The sequence below is a fragment of the Rhinoraja longicauda genome, unplaced genomic scaffold (assembly GCF_053455715.1).
Source record: "Rhinoraja longicauda isolate Sanriku21f unplaced genomic scaffold, sRhiLon1.1 Scf000140, whole genome shotgun sequence".
NCBI classification, from domain to species: Eukaryota; Metazoa; Chordata; class Chondrichthyes; order Rajiformes; family Arhynchobatidae; genus Rhinoraja; species Rhinoraja longicauda.
In genome coordinates this window covers 228,520-251,235 of record NW_027601358.1, presented here as the reverse complement: position 1 = coordinate 251,235, position 22,716 = coordinate 228,520, and the positions used below count along the sequence as shown (strand labels likewise).

At 47.2% G+C, this 22,716-nt stretch overlaps 1 long non-coding RNA gene across 1 annotated transcript; it reads right to left on the bottom strand.

Moving 5' to 3' along the window:
* Positions 1-691: 691 nt before the first annotated feature.
* LOC144590115 (uncharacterized) lies at positions 692-16,609 on the bottom strand. Its single transcript, XR_013546178.1, has 6 exons — positions 16,549-16,609; positions 13,775-13,861; positions 11,844-11,877; positions 8,653-8,697; positions 3,367-3,399; positions 692-1,115 (listed from the first exon to the last, which is right to left on the bottom strand). It is a non-coding gene; the product is annotated as an uncharacterized LOC144590115 (long non-coding RNA).
* Positions 16,610-22,716: the final 6,107 nt, after the last annotated feature.

Sequence of the window (22,716 nt, the reverse complement as noted above, 5' to 3'; positions counted from 1 at the left end):
CACTACCTTCACCCCCCCCCCCCCCCACCCCACCCCACCTCACCCCAACCACACACACTGAACTACAAACAATTAACCCCTTCAAAACCTTTACACATTTCTGGATTTCTTTATGAGGAAAGCCCTTTCAGTCCTTCCAGTCTGTGCAATCGTATTGGCCCACAAAGTTTACCTGTGGCCCAGGATGGGCTACCAGAGTGACCGATCACCCCGTGGGGCAGGGGATGTGGGAGGAGTGCCAGGGGAACCCACGGACACAGGAAGAGCATATAAACTGCACACGGATTAGAGCTGGCAGACAGCAGCACTTACTGCTGCTCCACTGTACCCTCTACTTGGTTTTCTTTCTTCCAGCCTGTTTCATCTGCTTTGCAGACTCATTTACTGAAGGCACCCAGCGGTCCTGAATCATTGTGGGTTTCCCTTCACCCTGCCAATCCAGCTTTGAGCCTGACCATTCAGTTTGGCTGCCCTGCCCCAGGAATCCAAGTCCTTCCTCTTGCATCAGTTGTGGGTCACACATTCACCTGCACCCCCTCCTGTCTCCATCCATGGCACCAGGAGAGGTCCAGACATACATAACCAATACAAGACAAGTTTTGAAATGATTTTTTATTGCTTAAAAGCCACAAAGCAAAGCATAGCTCGCATTTGCTGAACCCCTGGAGTTTCAATCTGTCTATAACACCACTTCTTTGCCTGTTTGTGTGGTGTCCTTCCTCTGCTTGTACATATGTTTCCTCTAGGTCTCTCCCCATAATAATTTTGAGAACATTGAAAGGTGCATGTCCATGTAGTGACGATGTGTGATGTGAGCACAGGTCACAGCTGAGTCTCCAATAAAGAATATTACCTTCAGGTGATAACTGCAGTGAGAATTTAGCAGCTCGACAGGACTAACACATGAACACCTCCAACTTTCTCTCTTTCCCTCTTTCAACCTGCCTCTTTTTCCTGTTTATCCATCCACCAGAGTGTCTCTGGCAGTCTCTGTTCTTCCATCCCTTTCCATCCCCTGTCCCGCTGAGCATTTGCAGAATCGTAGCGTGCTGTGCAGTTGGTTGGCTGTGAGCTCTGTACGGTTACTTGAGATACAAACGTGCTTCAGTAATAATCTGCGGGCAAAAGAAAGTGGTGAAAACCTTTCTGGGAAAGGAGCTGGAGTGAGGGTGACCAACAGTCGGTGAAGGGTCACCCCTCACTCACTCACTGTGGAAACCCCCCATTAACTCAGAAACTATCACCCCAACCCACTGGCAGGCCCTTGTCCTTGTCAACCCAAACCCTACTACCTCTCCCCCCCCCCCATTCACTGAAGACCACTGCCCCATCCACCCATTCATCCTCTGGGGCTCTGTCACTCCAGGTCTGTCCCTGCCAGAATAGATGGGAAAACCATGCTGCTAGGGGAAGTGAGCAGGTTAGGCAGCATCTGTGGAGGGAAGGCACAGTGGACGGGACTAAACTTGAAAGGCAGATGGGCGGGATTCAATGCGGGACTGAGGCAGGTGACAGGCTGGAAGTCCATATGGGTGGTGATGAAATAAAGTTGGAGGACAGAATAGGCAGGATATATAAATTGGCTGCACGCATATAGCCTCACTGGGCAAACCATCCGTAATGTAATCTCAGGCTAGTGCCGTGACATTCTCCTTAATCAATAAAACAACTCACTCACCTCTTTTACCCTCTATCTCTCCTATACCATGCATACAGAGTCATACAGTGTGGAAACAGGCCCTTCGGCCCAACTTGCCCAAACCGACCAACATGTCCCATCTGCACTCGTCCCATCTGTCTGCTTTGGCCCATATCGCTCCAAACATATCCTATCCATGAATCTGTCTAAATGTTTATTAAACGTTGCGATAGTACCTGCCTCAATTACCTCCTCCGGCAGCTCGTTCCATACACCTGTCACCCTTTTTTGTGAATATAATACCCGTCAAATTCCTATTAAATCTTTTCCCCCTCACCTTAAACCTATGTCCTCTGGTTGTCGATTCCCCTATTATGGGCAAGAGACTGTGCATCTACCCAAACTGTTCCTCTCATGAGTTTCTACACCTCTATAAGATCACCCCTCATCGTCCTGCGCTCCAAGCTATAGTCATAGCCTATAGCTCAGGCCCTCGCGTCCTGGCAACATCCTCGTAAATCTTCTCTGCACTCTTTCCAGCTTGAGAACATCTTTCCTGTAACCTGGTGCCCAAAACTGAACACAGTACTATAAATACTCCTCGATCCAGCTGCTCTACAACACTCCCCAGATCCCTACCGTTCACCGTTTCACAACCATCTTTTAAAATAAGGCTGTAACGTAGCAAAATGTGGAAAAGATGATGGGGTCTGAATGCTTTCTGAATGCACTGCATGTCATTAAACTGGAAATAATCTAGAAATAATTTACCAGAATTTTTCATGGCTTGATGGCCTGAGTTAGAGAGAGTGATGTGTTTTGGGTGTTTAAAATCATGAGGAGAGTGAATAGAGTCTTTTATCCAGGATAGACAATCAAAAGTCAGAGGTCCTAGATTTAAGGAGAAAGGGGCAAGATGTAATAGGAACCTGAAGACCACTTTTTTCACTCAGAGGATGTTGGGTCATGGAATTAGGTGCCAGTGGAGATCATTCTTGCAGGAACTATAACAGCATTTAAAAGACTCTTGAACAGGCACATGGATACGAAAGGCGTTGAGGGATATGGGCCAAACACAGGCAAATGGAACTTGCTTATATGAGGCATTTTGGTCGGTGTGGACAGGTTAGGCCGAAGCAGCTGTATCCATGCTGTAAGAGATAGATTGTAGGAAATGTTTCCCAATGGTACATGTGTCTAGGGACAGAGGGTGTTGGTCTAAGGAGGATCCGAGGAAGACCTTTATCCATTCAGAGGGTGATTGGAATCTGGAATGATCTCCTTGAGGGGATGGGGAGGCAGAAATTTTCAGTGTTGAAGAAACATTTGCATGAGCTCCTGAATTACCAAGTGAGTAGGGTGCGGACCAAGTGGTTGGAGTTGGATACCTGATGGTCAGCATGGACACGATGGACTGAGGGTTCTGTGTTGCATGATGTGGCCATAACCCTTGCATTTCTCTTTGCCACTCTTTCTTCTCTTCTCTATTTCCCTCTCCTTCCTCCCGGTCTACCTATCTGCCTCCCTCACACTCTCCCCCCAAACTATCTCTCCCCTGTACCCCTCTCACCTCACTCTGCCTTCCAGTTCTCTGTTTCACTTCTCTCACTCACTTCCTGTTCCACCCATTGTCCTGTCACCAACATCACTTCTCCCCACTAGCGCTTAGTTGTGGACTCCTTCTCGGGATCGAGTGTTCGCTTTTATACTCAGGACTTGATACTCACTCGCTTTCCAGATGATTCTTTCCGGATTATTATCTGTGAACAGAGAGCGGAAAGATAAGGTTACCAGGTGCGGACGGACCTAAGTTAGGACATCCGGAGCAGAAATAAGGAGAGATTATCAACTATTGAACCGTGGAGAGGGAAAGCCAGGCACAGGGTGGGAACAAGTCCCACATCCCTCCCCCTCTGGAATTCCAGATTGGATTTGAGAATCGGTGAATGACAGGAGTCCACTCGGCCCATCAGGCTTGTTCCAGCTTGATGGTGGAGCTCCTTGCTGAGTCTCACTCCCCATTCCTCCCCACAGTCCAGACTTTCTCCAGTTCCCTTTGCCCATTGCTGTGAATCTACTGAGCTCCATTCAGGCAGCACATCCCAGATCACTGGAATTCCTCGCCTGAAACTTCTCTGCTGTTGTCAATCCCCTTCCCCCCCCCCCCCGTATCTTCTGCTCTCCCTCTCTCCTGCCATCCTCCATCTATTCAATCTCTGAGAGGGCTTTCAGGGGCTTGATGAAGTCCTACCCTCAAGGCAGTGTGAAACTGGGCCAGAGGGGGTTAAAGATTGGGTAGCAGCATGGACCGGCAGCTGAGAGTGGGGGATAGTTGTATTTCAGACTGAAGGCAATGGAAACATCAAATTCATATCAAATCCAGTAAAAATTTGTGTTTCAATGAGATCACCTCTCATTCTTGGAACTAGAGTTTAGACCAAGTTTGTTCGTTCTCTCTACAGAGGAGCAGCCAGACCCCATCCCAACCCACCATTCAACCTGCTGAAGCAATGCGGCTCACCTTCCATTGAGGGTAATCTTTCCTCAGGCAGGTACAGCAGATCTGTACATATTCCAGGTGCTGTCTCACCAGTGCCCCATATAATTGGAGCAATCCTCTTAAAATAAAGCCCAACACACAACAAATAGCTCACTACCCTACATGTGAACTTTCAGTGGTTGGCGTGCAAGAACCCCATACTTGGACCTCTCCCAACACCAACACCTTTCAATTTCCCACCATTTAAAATTCTCCAACTTTCTCCACATTATTTTCCATCCGCCATGTTCTGCCCGATGTCTCTGCATAATCCTGGCTTGGTATCGTCAGCTACCTTGGATACATCATGCAGTGAGCTGGTGCAGGATCCTGACCCCAAACAGGCACCATCCCTCTGCCTCCACTGATGCTGAGTTCCTCCAGCAGTTTGTGTTTTGCTTGGACATATCCAACCTGATCTTCTAATACAATTCAGGGATATCAATTGTGAGCAGCTGGGCCCAGCATTAATCCAGCATCATTCCTGGTCACAGCCACCCAGCCCAAAAAATGACCCATTTTATCCTACTCCATCTTCTCTCAGTTGACCAAGTCCTGGCTCGTATATTTTCCTCATGGCCGAGCATGTAAATTTTGTTTAATAACCTCCTATACTCCACTTTATTAAAGGCCTCTGAGTCCAAATACATATCAACTGGGTCCTCTTTTTCATTCCTGCCTGTTGCAACTTCGAAAGACATTAAGGTTTCAGGTTGGGACACTTCTTTGGACTGATTTTGGGGGTGGGGGGGGGGGGGGTGGGAAGGAAGTTGGATGAGAGGAGGGGCAGGACAAAGCCTATGAGTCACGGGTGGATTCAGACGAATGTTTTTTGATCAGCGAATGGTTGAACAAAGTCCAGAGGGTGAGTTGAAAATTGTGAAGCTAGAGGAAGGAATGTAGTTGGAAGGAAATGGGTGAGAGAGAAATGGTTATGAGTCCAGGTGTAGCACAGGGAAGAGAGATGGACTGGGGGGAAGGAAGGGGGGAAGAAGGTGGGGGAGTTTGGTAAGTTACCCAAATTGGAGAATTAAATGTCCATATTATTAGGTTGTAAGTGACCCGTGGAATTTGAGGCACTGTTCCTCTAGTTTGTGTCTGGCCTCACTCTGGCAATGGAGGAAGCACAGGACAGAAAAGTCAGTGTTGGAATGGGAAGGGGGGTTAATGTGGTTAATAACTGGGAAATCCAGTCATCTTTGGTGGGTCGAGCTCAAGTGTCCGGCAAAACAGTCGCTGAATCTATGCTTTGTGTCACCGATATAATAAAGGCCACATCCGGAACACCTGGAACATCTGGAAGGTTAGATCACATGTGATCTAAGGAGAGATAGCTGGATGGATAGAAAATTGGCTTCATGGAAGGAAGCTGAGGCTGATGGTGGAAGGTTTCTTTTCGGACTCGAGGCCTGTGACTGGTGGTGTGCCTCAGGGTTTGGTGGTGGGCCCATTGCTGTTTGTCATCTATATCATTGATTTGGATGAGAATGTACATGATTAGCAAGTTTGCAGATAACACAAAAGTGGGTGGTATTGTAGATAGTTAAGATGGAGCTTAACTACAGCGCCTTCGAGAGCGAGTTGGCAAGCTCGCACCTGTGCCGACGTCCCGACATGGTACATTCCGCCTTTTCATGCCATCGGCCCTCCGGGACTGCACCCATGTGTTCCTGCGCCGTGACGCCCACCGGACGCCGCTCCAGAGGCCTTGTGAGGGCCCGTACCGGGTGCTGGAGCACGGACAGACAACCTTTGTCTTGGACATGGGGGGCCGGCCGGAGGCCATGTCAATTGACCGCTTGAAGCCGGCCCACTTGGACATCGACCAACGGGTTGCCCAGCCTCGGTCACGAGGTTGCCCCTCTTTGCGGGTCCCACCACCCGTCCCTCCAACTGTGCCTCCGCCGGCCCCTCTGTTGGCCGATTTTCGTACGCGGTCCGGTCGGGTAGTGCGACCACCAGTGCGTTTCGTGCCTCCGGTTCTAGGGGGGGGGGGGTCCTGTGGCGGCTCCCAAGGGTCTGGCCATACCACTACCGACCCCTCGGCACGGGAATGGACCGGTTCAGGGGGGCGGCCCTTTGCTACGGTTATAAAGGACGAGGTTTTGGGCGCGATTTCACTCTGGCAGACTTGACCGGTCTAGCAAACGTAATAAAATCAAACCTCCCGAAATACCCGGCTCCTTGCCTTTATTTCGGGCCTTTCTCGACGCGCCACAGTTGTCAATAATTGCAGCAGGATCTTGATCGGTTGGCCAGGAGGGTTGAGGAATGGTTGATGGAATTCAATACAGAGAAATGTGAGGTGTTGCATTTTGGGAAGACTAAAATGGGCAGGATCTACACAGTCAACGGTAAGTCTCTGGGGAGAGTTGTAGAGAAGGAAGATCTAGGAGTGCAGGTACATAATTTGTTGAAAGTGGCAACACAAGTAGATAAGTGGTCAAAAAGGTTTTTGGCACACTGGCCTTCATCTGTCAGAGTATTAAGTATAGAAGTTGGGAAGTCCTGTTGCATTTATATCAGACATTGATTAGGTATTAGGCAAGATGGTGTCAAGCTGGAAAGGGTGCAGAGAAGATTTACAAGAATCTTGCCAGGATTCAAGGGCCTGAGATTTATGAGTCGTAATTATATGGAGGTTGAGCAAGCTAGGACTCTATTCATTGGAGCGCAGGAGGATGAGGGGTGATCTTATAGAGGTGTACAAAATCATGAGAGGAATAGATTGGGTAGACATACTGAGCCTCTTGCCCAGTGTAGGGGAATCAAGAACCAGAGGACATAGTTTTAAGGTGAGGGGGGGGAAATTTAATAGGAACCTAGGGGTAACTTTCACACAGGTTGTGGATGTATGGAATGAGCTGCCGGAGGTAGTAGAGGCAGGTAGTATCACAATGTTTAAGAAACATTTGGACAGGTGCATGGATAGGACAGGTTTAGAGAGATATGGGCCAAACATAGGCAGGTGGGGCCAGTGTAGATGGGACATGTTGGTTGGTGTGGGCAAGTTGGGCCGAAGGGCCTGTTTCCGCACGGTATGACTGTCCTGTCGCCCTCAGTTCTCTCTCCAACGCCATTCTTGCGAAGTACATTAATGACTTGGATGAAGGGATTAAAAGTACCATTAGCAAATTTGCAGATGATACAAAGCTGGGTGGCAGTGTGAACTGTGAGGAAGATGCTATGAGGATGCAGGGTGATTTGGACAGGTTGTGTGAGTGGGCGGATGCATGGCAGATGCAGTTTAAGGTGGATAAATGTGAGGTTATCCACTTTGGTGGAAAGAACAGGAAGGCAGATTATTGTCTGAATGGTGTCAAGTTAGGAAATGGGGAAGTACAAAGAGATCTGGGTGTCCTTGGTCATCAGTCACTTAAAGTTAGCATGCAGGTACAGCAGGCAGTGAAGAAAGCTAATGGCATGTTGGCCTTTATGACAAGAGTAGTTGAGTATAGGAGCAAAGAGGTCCTTCTGCAGTTGTACAGGGCCCTAGTGAGACCACACCTGGAGTACTGTGTGGAATTTTGGTCTCCAAATTTGAGGAAGGACATTCTTGCTATTGAGGGCGTGCAGCAAAGATTCACTAGGTAAATTCCGATACGGTGGGACTATCGTATGTTGAAAGACTGGAGCGACTAGGCCTGTATACGCTGGAATTTAGGATGAGAGGCGGTCTTATTGAAACATATATTATTAAAGGATTAGACACATTAGAGGCAGAAAACATGTTCCCAATGTTGGGGGAGTCCAGAACCAGGGGCCACAGTTTAAGAACAAGGGGTAAGCCATTTAGAACGGATATGAGGAAATACTTTTTCATTCAGAGAGTTGTAAATTTGTGGAATTCTCTGCCTCGGAAGGCAGTGGAGGACAATTCTCTGGCTGCTTTCAAGATAGCGGAGTCAGGGGGTATGAGGAGAAGGCAGGAACGGGGTACTGATTGTGAATGATCAGCCATGATCACATTGAATGGCAGTGCTGGCTCAAAGGGCCGAATGGCCTACTCCTGCACCTATTGTCTATTGTCTAAATCTGTTGTAATTTTAAGGGGTTGCAGCTCAGGGTGAACTTGTTGTGGTACATTTGGACCAGAGTGATTTTGTCCTGAGGAGAGATTAAGCAGAATGGGCCTGTCCTCTCGAGTGGAAAATAATGAGTAATAACCTCGTGATGATTTGCATATCCATTATAGGCTTTGGGAGGGGATTTATTGTAATGTTGGTTCCTCTAGTTGAGAAGTGTAGAAGTAGGGGGTTGTTGGGATTGCAAGTTGGGACAGGCTGTTGAGCACTGAGATAAGAAAAAAATCCCCATCCTCATAGGTGGCGATTCTGTAGATTTCATCACACAGGGGTGTGGGAGCTCAGCCACTGAGGGCATTCACAACAGAGATTACTAGATTTCTGGATATCAAGGGGAACATGGATTATGGGCTGGTTGTGAGCTTTTTTCATCAGGACCTGATACTTACGCAATCTTTCACAATTGATAGCTTTCTGAAGCATGCTTCGGCTTTCTGTGAACAAAGGAAAGTGAAGGTTACCAGGAGTGGACTGACCAGCTATGATCCTTCAGACAGAAAAGACGATGACAAACTAATGAAACGCAGAGAGGGAAGTGCTCCGAGCACATTACATCAGCACGTATTACTGGATGACGGATTGGCTGGAAATCTAAATAAAATAGAAAACAATAAATAACCTCAGCAAGTCAGGTAACGTTTATAGGGGAAAGAAACAGATGTAACATTTCAGGTTCAACATCCCACTACAGTATCAGCAAAGGAAAGCACAAAAGGTAATTGAAGTTGCAGAAACATCCTGAAAAGGTCAGGAAAAAGGAGGCTTGGATCAGGTCCAGGTGGCTGGGACAAAGCGTATCCCTGGAGAATGTAGCGGACTGGAGGGCATATTTATAGTAATGGAATCACACAGCACAGAAACAGGCCCATAGGCACAACCTGCCGATGCTGACCAATATGCCCCATCTATATTAGACAGTAGATAATAGGTGCAGGAGTAGGCCATTCGGCCCTTCGAGCCAGCACTGCCATTCAATGTGATCATGGCTGATCATTCTCAATCGGTACCCCGTTCCTGCCTTCTCCCCATACCCCCAGACTCCGCTATCCTTAAGAGCTCTATCTAGCTCTCTCTTGAATGCATTCAGAGAATTGGCTTCCACTGCCTTCTGAGGCAGAGAAATCCACAGATTTACAACTCTCTGACTGAAAAAGTTTTTCCTCATCTCCGTTCTAAATGGCCTACCCCTTATTCTTAAACTGGCCTCTGGTTCTGGACTACCCCAACATTGGGAACATGTTTCCTGCCTCTAAGGTGTCCAACCCCTTAATAATCTTATATGTTTCGATAAGATCCCCACTCATCCTTCTGAATTCCGGTGTATACAAGCCTAGCCACTCCAGTCTTTCAACATATGATAGTCCCACCATTCCGGGAATTAACCTAGCAAACCTACGCTGCATGCCCTCAATAGCAAGAATATCCTTCCTCAAATTTGGAGACCAAAACTGCACACAGTACTCCAGGTGCGGTCTCACTTGGGCCCTGTACAACTGCAGAAGGACCTCTTTGCTCCTATACTCAACTCCTCTTGTTATGAAGGCCAACATTCCATTGGCTTTCTTCACTGCCTGCTGTACCTGCATGCTTCCTTTCAGTGAATGATGCACTAGGACACCCAGATCTTGTTGTACGTCCCCTTTTCCTAACTTGACACCATTCGGATAATAATCTGCCTTCCTATTCTTGCCACCAAAGTGGATAACCTCACACTTATCCACATTAAACTGCATCTGCCATGCATCCGCCCACTCACACAACCTGTCCAAGTCACCCTGCAACCTCATAACATCTTCCTCACAGTTCACACTACCACCCAGCTTTGTACCATCTGCAAATTTGCTAATGGTACTTTTAATCCCTTCATCCAAGTCATTAATGTATATATTAAATAGCTGCGGTCCCAGCACCGAGCCTTGCGGTACCCCACTAGTCACTGCCTGCTATTCTGAAAGGGACCCATTTATCCCCACTCCTTGCTTTCTGTCTGCCAACCAATTTTCCATCCATGTCAGTACCCTACCCCCAAAACCATGTGCTCTAATTTTGCCCACTAATCTCCTATGTGGGACCTTGTCGAACGCTTTCTGAAAGTCACCACATCCACCGGTTCTCCCCTGTCAATTTTCCTAGTTACATCCTCAAAAAATTCCAGAAGATTAGTCAAGCATGATTTCCCCTTCGTAAATCCATGCTGACTCGGAACGATCCTGTTACTGCTATCCAAATGCTCCGCAATTTCATCTTTTATAATTGACTCCAGCATCTTCCCCACCACTGATGTCAGACTAACTGGTCTATAATTTCCTGTTTTCTCTCTCCCTCCTTTCTTAAAAGTGGGATAACATTAGCTACCCTCCAATCCACAGGAACTTATCCTGAATCTATAGAACATTGGAAAAGGATCACCAATGCGTCCACAATTTCAAGAGCCACCTCCTTAAGTATCCTGGGATGCAGACCATCAGGCTCAGGGGATTTATCAGCTTTCAGTCCCATCAGTCTACCCAACACCATTTTCTACCTAATGTTCCTTCAGTTCCTCCGTCACCCTAGGATCTCTGGCCACTAGAACATCTAGGAGATTGTTTGATTGTTATACTAGTCCCACCTACTTGCACTTGGCCCATATCCCTCCTTCATTATCCATGTACCCATCCATATACCCAACATTCCATTTTCCCACCACCCTCTGTGTGAAAAAGTTGCCCCTTAGGTTCCTATTAAATCTTTCCCCTATCACCCTAATCCTATGGCTTCTGATTCTTAATTTCCCTACTCTGGGTAAAAGACCTTATCTATTCCACTCATGATCTTATACTCACTCCTCTGTAAGTTCATTCCTCATCCTCCTGCATTCCAGGGAATAAAGTCCTAGACTGCCCAATCACTCCCTGTAGCTCAGGCCCTCAAGTCTTGGCACGGCACGGTAGCGCAGCGGTAGAGTTGCTGCTTTACAGCGAATGCAGCGCCGGAGACTCAGGTTCGATCCTGACTACGGGTGCTGTACTGTAAGGAGTTTGTACGTTCTCCCCGTGACCTGCGTGGGTTTTCTCCGAGATCTTCGGTTTCCTCCCACACTCCAAAGACGTACAGGTATGTAGGTTAATTGGCTGGGTAAATGTAAAAATTGTCCCTAGTGGGTGTAGGATAGTGTTAATGTACGGGGATCGCTGGGCGGCACGGACTTGGAGGCCGAAAAGGCCTGTTTCCGGCTGTATATATATGATATGATATATGATATGATAACATCCTTGTAAATGATGTTCGTAAAGGAAAACTAAAGGGCAAAAAAGAAGGCCTGGCAGACCTCTGGCAGATAAGATGCAAGAGACTCCAATGAGTTTTTGTAACATTTTATGCGTGGGTGGGGGTGGGACACACGACATGGGGGGGAGGAGATATGACACGGGGGGGGGGGGGGGGGGGAGATATGACACGGGGGGGGGGGAGATATGACACGGGGGGGGGGAATACGGAAGAGATGGCGCCGAGGACTCCTGTACATTGGTAACATTAGGTCCCTGTCTCACAACACAAACACCTTGCAACAAAGAACCATTAATTGAGCATTACATACCTTTGGTATTACTTTTGCACAACTTTCCACACGTCTGCAACAAAAACAAAGAAGTTTTGTTTCCGCTGCACATCAACATTCATCGCTCATAAGTAAATACAAATTATTGTATCCCTTCCTCCCCCTCACCAACATACCGTCCCCACATTCCTCACCCTCTCTGCTTAATCCCCATTAACCCATGTGCTCCCTCTCAGTATTCCCACCTCTCCACACACTCTCCCTCTCTGGCACACAATCACATTGGAGAGTAGCAACGATTTGTGAACAAAAACTGATCTGTGTTCCTGTTGCATTGTACAGCTCTCTGTCCATCTACACAGGTTCACAACCCAATGGTATGAACATTGAATTCACCAATATCAAGTAATACCCCCATGCCCTCTCTCGTTTCCGTTCCCCCTTCCTACACCCGGTGCAGCCCATTTATTTCACTATCTCCCATCTGCCCCTTCACACCCCACCATTTTCCTTCCTCAGTGTGCTCATCTCCCATCTCCAGATCCCTCATTTCTCTTTTATTCCCCCCTCTTCCCCCCCCCACACAATACTGCACACAATACTCCAAATGTGCCCTGACCATAGTTTATAAAGCTGCAACATGATCACCTGATTGTAAAACCCACATCTGACTAATGAAGGTAAGCAAGCTGTCTGCCTTCTTTACCTCCCTATCCATGTTGTGCTTCCACTTTCAGTAAACTATAGACTTGCTCCTCAAGATTCCTCTGCAGATAATGCTACGGAGGGTTTAATTTATAAGGACCAGACTCGAGCAGAGGGCAAAGCTTTAAAGTGAGAGTGGCAAAGTTTAAAGGAGAGTGGTGGGTGCCTGGAACACACTGCTGAGGGTGGTGGTGGAGGCAGATACAATAGTGACATTTGAGGCCTTTAAATAAGTACATGGATATGCAGGGAATGGAGGGATGTGGATCATGTGCAGGTGGAGGAGATTAGTTTATCTTGGCATCATGAACAGCACTGACATTGTGGGCCAAAGGGCCTGTTCCTGTGCTGCATTGTACTGATAGGCCTGGAACAATGCAGGGTGTAACACAGGGAACTTCGATCATGTGGATGATCACAGTCTTTTCCCAAGGGCGGGAGAGTGTAAAACTAGATTTTCGATGAGAGGGGAAAGATTTAAAAGGGATCTGAGGGTGGTGGGAGTATGAAATGAGCTGCCAGAAGAGGTAGGAGGAGCGAGTACAATAACAATATTTCAAAGTTATACGGACAGGTACATGGATTGGAAAGGTTTAGAGGAGTATGGGCCAAACGCAACCTAATGGGTGTGGCTCGAGGTGAACACTTTGGTTAGCATGGAAGAGGTGCTGAAGGCCCTGTTTCCATGCTGCATAGCACTCTGTCTCTTTGATCTATATTCTGCCTCTCCCTCTACCCATCCATCTCTTTCTCCCTGCCTGTATAGCTCTCCATCTCTTCACATCTGTCCTCCTCCCCTCTTTTCACACATCTATCTGTAACTATCTATCTATCTTCCTGTGTCTGCCTGTTTCCCACATCTGTTTGTTTTGTCAGGCATCTGTGCATCTCCCCCTTCTCTCTCTCCCTCGCTGCATCCTTTATCTCCCACTCTCTCTCTGCCACTCACACACTGTTGCTCTCTCCTTGAACTCTCCATCTTTTCCATCCCATCTCTTTGTGCTCTGTCCTCAATCCCCTCTCCTTCTCATTGTCCCCCCCTCTGTCACTCTTACTCTCTCCATCACTTCTCCCTCAGACTCTCTCTCTGTCCGTCCTCCTCCTCTCCCTCCTTCCATCTCTCTCTCTCTCCATCTCCCTGCCTCTGTCTATCTTCTTCCATATATTTGTCTCTCTGCCACCCTTCCTCATTTTGTCTCTCTCTCCTCCCGTGGATGGTGGTGGTGGGGCTGTATGTCAGTGAGATACACACATCAGGTCCTCACCTGTAGTAGTTCAGACCTTTCTCAAAGTACTCACGCACTGTTAATGTCTGAGTAGCAGGCTTACCGTGTGCCTCCCATTCATGGGACCTGTGGAAAGAGATTAGGAACAGCAATGTTTCAATATGAAGAGTTTTCAAGAGTGCAGAGCTGAAAGATGGATTGAAGGAGAAACAGAAACTGTCTTTGAATGATATTGGTGGTGAGACCACACTTGGACTATTGTGCAAAGTTCCAGTCACCCAACTACAGGAATTATTCCAACTAAATATATAGGAATAATTTCAACTATGGGAACCCCGTCATTAAGTTGGAAAGGGTACAGAAGAGATTCATGAGGATGTAACAGGGACAGGAGGGATTGAATGATATGGAGGGACTGGACAGGCTGAGGCTGTTTTCACTGGAGCGAAGAAGGCAATAAAGTGACTGCTTTCCCAGGGTTGGGGTGTCTAAAACATGAGGGCATAGGTTTAAGGTGAAAGGGGAAAGATTTAAAGGGGACCTAAGGGGCAATCTTTTCCACACAGACGGTGCTACATTTACGGAATAAGCTGACAGAGGTCATGTAGAGATGGATTTAAAAGACATTTGGACAGGCATATGGATAGAAATGTTTAGAGGAAGTTAAAAACAAGTTGGTGGAGGAACTTAGCAGACCAGACAGTATCTGCAGGGAGAAAATGGACTGATGACTTTTCAGATCAGGACCTTTCTCCAGTCTGAAGACCAGGAACCAAAACATTATTTGTCCAGTTGGAAGGGGAGGGGTAGGGGTAGGGGTGGGGGTGGGGAGAGTGGGTGATGTCCATGGTGGGGGTGGGGGTGGGGAGAGTGGGTGATGAAGGAGAATGTCCATGGGAGGGGAGCGATGATGGGGGAGAATGTCCATAGGAGGGGTGGGGGCAGGGAGGGTGGGTGATGAGGGAGAGTGTCCGTGGGTGGGGAGGGGGTGGAGAGAGTGAGTGTTGGGGGAGAGTGTCAATGGGAGGGGAGGGGTGATGGGGGAGAATGTCCACAGGAGGGGTGGGGTTGGGGAGAGTAGGTGATGAGGCACAGTGTCCATGGATGGGGAGAGTGGGTGATGGGGGAGAGTGTCCGTGGGAGGGGTGTAGAGAGTGGGTGGTGTGAGTGTCCGTTGAAGGGTGGGAAGGGGGTGGGGAGAGTGGGTGATGGGGCAGAGTGTCCATAGGAGGGGTGGGGATGGGGAGAGTGGGTGATGGGGGAGAGTGGGTGATGGGGGAGAGTGGTGGGGAGAGTGGGTGATGGGGCAGAATGGGTGATGGGGCAGAATGGTGGGGAGGGTGTCCGTGGGAGGGGATCCAGTGGGTTGGAGATTTGACTCATATGAAGGTACAGCACAGCAGTCAGTTATTTGGCTTACTGAGTCTGCACTGACCACCAAGCACCCATTTTATGATCAATTGCCCCATAGATTCTCCCCCTTAATTTATAGCAGCCAATTAACGAAGCCCTCACACATCTTTTGAATGTGGGAAGAATCCAGAGCACCCTTGGGAAGCCCACAGAATAACAGGGAGAATGTACAAACACAGGCAGAGGCAGATATCAGGATTGAACCAGGGGTTACTGGAGCCGTGTGGTGGTAGCTTTACTAGTTGTACCACTGTGCCACCTAAACCATTGAACAGACAAACTTTGGTGTTCAAACCCAAGGATTGCAGGTGTGCAGTACACAAGGTTGCCAGCACAGGTGTGCACAATATTTCCCTTCATTTGTCAGGCACTAAATAAGAACAGTGTTACAACTTTATCTATTGGTCAGGCCACACCTGGAGTACTGTATAATTCTGATCTAGGATTAGGCACCTGAATTATGAGGAACGACTGGATAGACAGCGTTAGCTTTCCCGGGAGTTGAGGAGGCTGAAGGGGACCCGGTGGACATGCACAAAGGTATGAGAGTAAGAGACAGAGCAGATAGTAGGAAACTAGATGGCTCACTTTTAGGAGAAGTGGGAAAAGATTTAGAGATCTGAAAATAACTTTTTCAAGAGAGGGTAGTTGGAATCTGAAACACACTGCTCGAGGCAGTGGAAGCAGTGACTCTCACAACATTTAGAAGTTAGAAGAGGATTGATGAGGGCAGTGTGGCCTGCTAAATTCAGCAAGGCCTTTGACAAGGTATCGCATTGTAAGCTCGGCTGGAAGGTTAGATCACATGGGATCCACGGCAAACTAGCCAATTGGTGAGAAAATTGGTTTGATGGCAAGAGCCAGAGGGTATAGTAAAGAGTTGTTATTCAGATTGGAGATCAGAAACCAGTGGTGTGCCACAGGGATCGATGCTGGGTCACTATTGTGGAATGACCGAATGGCCTAATTCTGCTCCAATCACTTATGACCTTGTCATGGCCCAGCTAATGTCCACATAGACAACGATCTTTAACCTCAATCAATCCTCTTGGTCACCTCTTTAAAAAACTGTCTGCTTTGTGAGATATGATTCCCTATGATTATCCCTGATCAGTCTTTATCTATCAACTGCTGGTAAATGATGTCCCTCAGAATCACCTGCAGTTACGTACCCACTACTGATGCAGGCTCACTCACCAGTGGTGCCCTGGCTTGTCCTTGGTGCCCTTAAATAACTGTACATTAGCCACCCTCCAGTCTACTGGAACTTCACCTGTGCCTAAAGATGATGGTAATATCTGTGCAAGGGCTCCACAATTTCTACCCTAGCTTTTCACAAGGTGCAAGTATACATTTGGTCAACCCCTGGGGATTTATCCACCTTAGGTACAAACCATTACCAAAGAGTGTCTTTGCCAGACAGTTCGGGCCAAACCTTGTCCAAATCAGGCTGTAAAGACTGAAAATAAACAAATTAACATTTTGTGTCAGGACAAGAGTGAAATAAAAACTGAAAATACAAGAAAGAGAACATCACATACCCTACACAGCGATAGCAGCTGGATTGCAATCAAGTTGAACAGCTATATGAAAACAGATGCAGGTATCTGGGAATAGGGTGGGATCTAATCCAGGGATTTGGGGGTTTGTAAATAAACAGATACTCAGGAATTACAGGTTGGAATCCAAGTGAGGATTTCCACATAATCTAACAGAAACCCAAAAGTTATGTGTAGACTTGAATATTGAGTCGTAGATTTATAGTTATAGAGTCATAGAGTGGTACAGTGTGGAAACAGGCTCTTCGGCCAAACTCGCCCATACCGGCCAACAGTGGCCCAGCTACCCTAGTCCCACTTGCTTGGTCCATAATACTCCAAACCTGCCCTATCCATGTACTTGTCCAACTGTTTCTTAAACGATGGGATAGTCCCAGCCTCAACTACCTCCTCTGGCAGCTTGTTCCATACACCCACTACCCTCTGTGTGAAAAAGTTACCACTCGGATTCCGATTAAATCTTTTCCCCTTCACCTTGAACCTATGTCCTCTGGTCCTTGAATCCCCTACTCTGGGTAAAGGACTCTGTGCATCTACCCGATCTATTCCTCTCATGATTTTATACACCTCTATAAGATCTCCCCTCATCCTCCTACGCTCCATGAAATAGAGACCCAGCCTAGTCAACCTCTCCCTATAGCTCACACCCTCTAGTCGTGGCAACATCCTTGTAAATCTTTTCTAAACCCTTTCAAGCTTGACAATATCTTTCCTATAACATGGTGACCAGAACTGAACACAATATTCTAAATGCGGTCTCACCAACGTCTTATAAAACTGTAACATGACCTTCCAACTTCTATACTCAATACTCTGACTGATGAAGGCCAAAGTGCCAAAAGCCTTTTTGATTACCTTATCTACCTGCGACGTGACCTTCAAGGAACCATGCACTTGTACTCCTAGATCCCTCTGCTCTGCAACACTACACAGAGGCCTACCATTTTACTGTGTAGGTTCTACCCTTGTTCGACGTCCCAAAATACAACACCTCACACTTCTCTGCATTAAATTCCATCAACCATTCCTCCGCCCACCTTGCCAATCGATCCAGATCCTGCTGCAATTGTTCACAACCATCTTCACTATCTGCAAAACCACTAACTTTGGTGTCATCAGCAAATTTGATAATCTTGCCCTGTATGTTCTCATCCATTGATGTAGATGGGAAACAGTAATGGGCCCAGCACCAAACCCTGAGGCACACCACTAGTCACAGGCCTCCATTCTGAGAAGCCACCTTCCACCATCACCCTCTGCCTCCTTCCATGGAGCCAATTAGCTATCCTTTCAGCTATCTCTCCTTGGATCCCATGAGATCTAATCTTCCAGAGCAGCCTACCATGTGGAACCTTGTCGAACACCGTACTGAAGTCCATTAGCACAACTTCTACAGCTCTGCCCTCATCAACATTTTTGCTCACGTCTTCAAAAAAATCAATCAGAATTCTGAGACATGACCTCCCACGTACAAAACCATGCTGACTATCCCTAATTAGCCCTTGCCCATCCAAATGCCTGTATATTCTATCCCTCAGAATACTCTCCAGTAACTTACCAACTACAGATGTTAAGCTCACCGGCCTATAGTTCCCAGCATTTTCCCTGCAGCCTTTCTTGAAAAGAGGCACAGCATTTGCCACCCTCCAATCTGGCACCTCTCCTGTATTTAAGGATGACTCATAAATTTCAACCAGGGCTCCCGCAATTTCCTCTCTAGTTTCCCGGAATGTCGTCGGATATATCTGATCAGGCCCCGGAGATTTGTCTACCTTCATACACGACAGTACCTTCAGTACTTCCTTGACGGTAACAATGACTCTCATGACACTTCCAGTGAATGCTCCAATTTCCTCTGCCCTACTGTCTTTCTCCTCGGTAAATACAAAGGAGAAATACTCATTTGAGGACCTTGCCCATCTCCTGTGGCTCCACACAGAGGTGACAGTTTTTATTCCTGAGATGTCCCACTCTCTCTCTAGTTACCCTTTCTCCCTTAATTATTTATAAAATCTTTTGGAATTGTTCTTGAGGCTACCCGCCAGAGCTATCTCCTGGCCTCTTTTTAGCCTTTCTGTTCTCCTTTTTTTAGTTGCTCCTTAGTTCCCAAAACTCCTCCAGGGGTGCACTTGATCCCAGCTGCCTATACCTGTCCCATGTATCCTTCTTGTTTTTGACTAACATCTCAATTTCCCTCATCAGCCAAGCTGCCTTCTTTGCCTGCTATGCCTTTCACTCTAACGGGGACGTACACATCCTGAGCTCTCTTTAGTACACTTTTAAAAACATCCCACTTGGCCGATGTTCCTTTCCCCATCAAATAACCTGCTCCAGTCAACTTGAAGGTTCTCTCATACCCTCAAAGTTGGCCTTACCCCAGTTGAGCAAGTTAGGAAGAGGGGATGTTCAACGAGATCTGGGTGTCCTAGTGCATCAGTCACTGAAAGGCAGCATGCAGGTACAGCAGGCAGTGAAGAAAACCAATGGAATGTTGGCCTTCATAACAAGAGGAGTTGAGTATAGGAGCAAAGAGGTCCTTCTACAGTTGTACCGGGCCCTGGTGAGACTGCACCTGGAGTACTGTGTGCAGTTTTGGTCTCCAAATTTGAGGAAGGATACTCTTGCTATTGAGGGCGTGCAGCGTAGGTTCACTAGGTTAATTCCCGGAATGGCGGGACTGTCGTATGTTGAAAGGCTGGAGCAATTAGACTTGTATACACTGGAATTTAGATGGATGAGGGGGGATCTTATTGAAACGTATAAGATAATTAGGGGATTGGACACATTAGAGGCAGGAAACATGTTCCCAATGTTGGGGGAGTCCAGAACAAGGGGCCACAGTTTAAGAATAAGGGGTAGCCCACTTAGAACGGAGATGAGGAAGAACTTTTTCAGTCAGAGAGTGGTGAAGGTATGGTATTCTCTGCCTCAGAGGGCAGTGGAGGCCAGTTCGTTGGATGCTTTCAAGAGAGAGCTGGATAGAGCTTTTAAGGATAGCGGAGTGAGGGGGTATGGGGAGAAGGCAGGAACGGGGTACTGATTGGGAGTGATCAGCCATGATCACATTGAATGGCGGTGCTGGCTCGAAGGGCTGAATGGCCTACTCCTGCACCTATTGTCTATTGTCTATTGTCTAACACATGGTCCCTCTCCATCCCGGTCCATAGCTTTCTTAAACCTCATCTGAACCCTTCATGCTATGATTTTCCCAGTCTATATTAGGAAAGTTAAAATCCCCTACTACAACAACCTTATTTGACCTGCAGCTGTCTGCAATCTCCTGGCACATTTGCTCTTCTAATTCCCGTTGACTATTTGGGCATTTGTAGTACACCTCTTTCCTGATCATCCCTTTCTTGTTCCTCAGCTCCACCTACATAGCTTCACTAGACGAACTGTCCGTAATGTTACCTCTGAACTTAACCTCTGAACCTAGCCGTGCCATCCTCCTTAATAAACAATGCAACTCCCCCTCTGCTTTTTTCCTCACCCATGTCTCTCCTGAAGCTCCTGTACCCCGGATCATTGAGCTGCCAGTCCTGCCCCTCCCTTATCCAGGTTTCAGTCATGGCTATAACGTCCCAGTCGTGCGAACCTAACCACGTCCTAAGCTCATATGCCTTACCCATCAAGCCCTTGCATTAAAATACATGCAGTTTAAACCATCAATCCTTCCTCGCTCTCCGGGTTTTTCCCTCTTCTGTCCATCAACCTTTCCTACACCACCCTCCATTCTAACCTCTCCTGTGCCTCTGTCCTGCACGAGATCCCACCCCACTGCCAATCTAGTTTAAACCCTCCCATGTAGCATTAGCAAACCTTCCCGCTAGGATGTTGTTCCCCTCCAGTTTAGGTGCAACCCGTCCCTTTTATTCAGGTCACCCCTGCCCCGGAAAAGATCCCAAAGATCCTGAAATCCGAATCCCTGCCCCCTGCACCAACTCTTCACGGAGTTGGACAAAAACAATTCACCAGGATGTTGGCTGAAAAGGAGGTTGATAAAGGATAATAAGATCATGAGGGGCATTGACAGCATAGATAGTTGGAGTCCTTTCCCCAGGGTAGGAATGTCCAGATACATGGGTAGGAAAGGAATAGAGAGATGAGATCCCAATGTGGTCAAATGGGGTCATGCAGATGAGGATCATGGTCAGCATAGACAAGGTTACCTGAAGGAAACGTTTCTGTGCTGCATTACTCTACAACTCTATAAGCATCGAATTGAGCTCTTTGGCATACTGGGTTCATGCAATTTACCCAACTACACTAATCCCATTTGCCCACATTAAGACAGTATCCCTCTCTGCCAAGTCCTATTTAAGCATTTGTCTCAAAGCTTTTTAAACATAGGATTCCGATTAACATTTAGTGCGGAAACAGGCCCTTTGGCCCAAGTCCTCGCCAACCAGCGACCCTTGCACTATCCTACACACACTAGAGATGGGGTTTTTAACATTTACCAAGCTTACAACCCAAGAGTATGAACATGGAATACTCCAATTTTAGGTGACCTCTAACAACCCCCCCTCCCCCCCCCCCCCCCCCCCCCCCGCCTTACCTGGCTCACGCCTATTTCTCCCTTCCCCCTCCTCTTACATCTCTTCCTATGGCTTCACAATTTGTAATCCCCCTCCTCTCTTCCAGCTTTCTTTTCCCCCACCCCTTACAATCAGTCTGAAGAAGTATCCTGACTTGAAACGTCTCCAATCCACATTCCTCAGAGATGTTGCCAGACCCACTGAGTTACTCCAGCACTTTGTTTCTTTGTTTAACACAGACCAGACTTAGACCCAACCAGTGACCCAACCAACACAATCACCGACTTGTCAGACCCTGGTCATCCTTCTCCCTGTTCCCTTCCAGCAGAAGGTACAGAAGCTTGAAAGCGTGCAACACTAGACTCCAGAACTGCTTCTTCCCCTCTGTTATCAAGCTTCTGAACGGTCCTTCCATTAACTAGGGTACTAAACCAATTCACCTCTACTGCATTGCAGACATTGGACTTTGTTTCTGGAACTAATGCACTACAAAGCTGAGAAACATATTCTCAGTTACTCCAGCACTCTGTATCTTCCCTTTTGTTCTATCTATTGCACTCGAGTTTGGCTTGATTGTATTTATGTATAGTATTTTCTGATCTGATTGGAAAGCATGCAAAAGAAAGCTTTTCACTGTATCTCGGAACATGTGACAACAATAAACTTAAGCCGAACCTAGACCTAATATTGTGTAGGAAAAAACTGCAGATGCTGGTTTAAATCGACGGTAGACACAAAATGCTGGAGTAACTCAGTGGGACAGGCAGCATCTCTGGAGAAAAGGAATGGATAACATTTCGGATAAGACTTCTTCAGACTGAAGGGTCTCGATCTGAAATGTCACCCAGTCCTTCTCTCCAGAGATGCCTCCTGTCCCGCTACACCTAATATTCACAGGTGAAATACTACAAGATTGGAAGGCTTGAGTTATTAGGTGACATTAGATCAGCTGTGGACACAAGAAACTGCAGGCGCTGGAATCTTTAGCAAAAACAATGCTGGAGTAAGATGCTGGATTCAGGCAGCATCTGCAGAGGGAATGGACAGGAAACCTTTTGGGTTGGGAACCTTCTTCAGATTGATCAGACTGAACAGACAGGGACTGTTTTCCCTGGAGTGAAGGAGGCCGAGGGGTGATCTTATGGAGGTTTATGAAATCATGGGAAGCATAGAGAAGGCGCATGGTCACAGCCTATACTCCAGCATAGGGGAGTCTAAAACTAGAGGGCGCAGCTTTAATGTGAGAGGGGAGAGACTTATTCCCACATAGGGTGCTGGGTATAAGGAAGAAGCTGCCACAGAAATTGGTAGAGATGGGTAGAATTATAACGTTTAAAAGACATTTGTACAGGTTTATGCATAGGAAGGGTTTAGAGAGATATGGGCCAAACAGGCAAAGCTCACTAGCTTTGGTAGACATCTTGATTGGCGTGGATAAGCTGACAGGTCTCTTTGCATGCTGCATGATTCT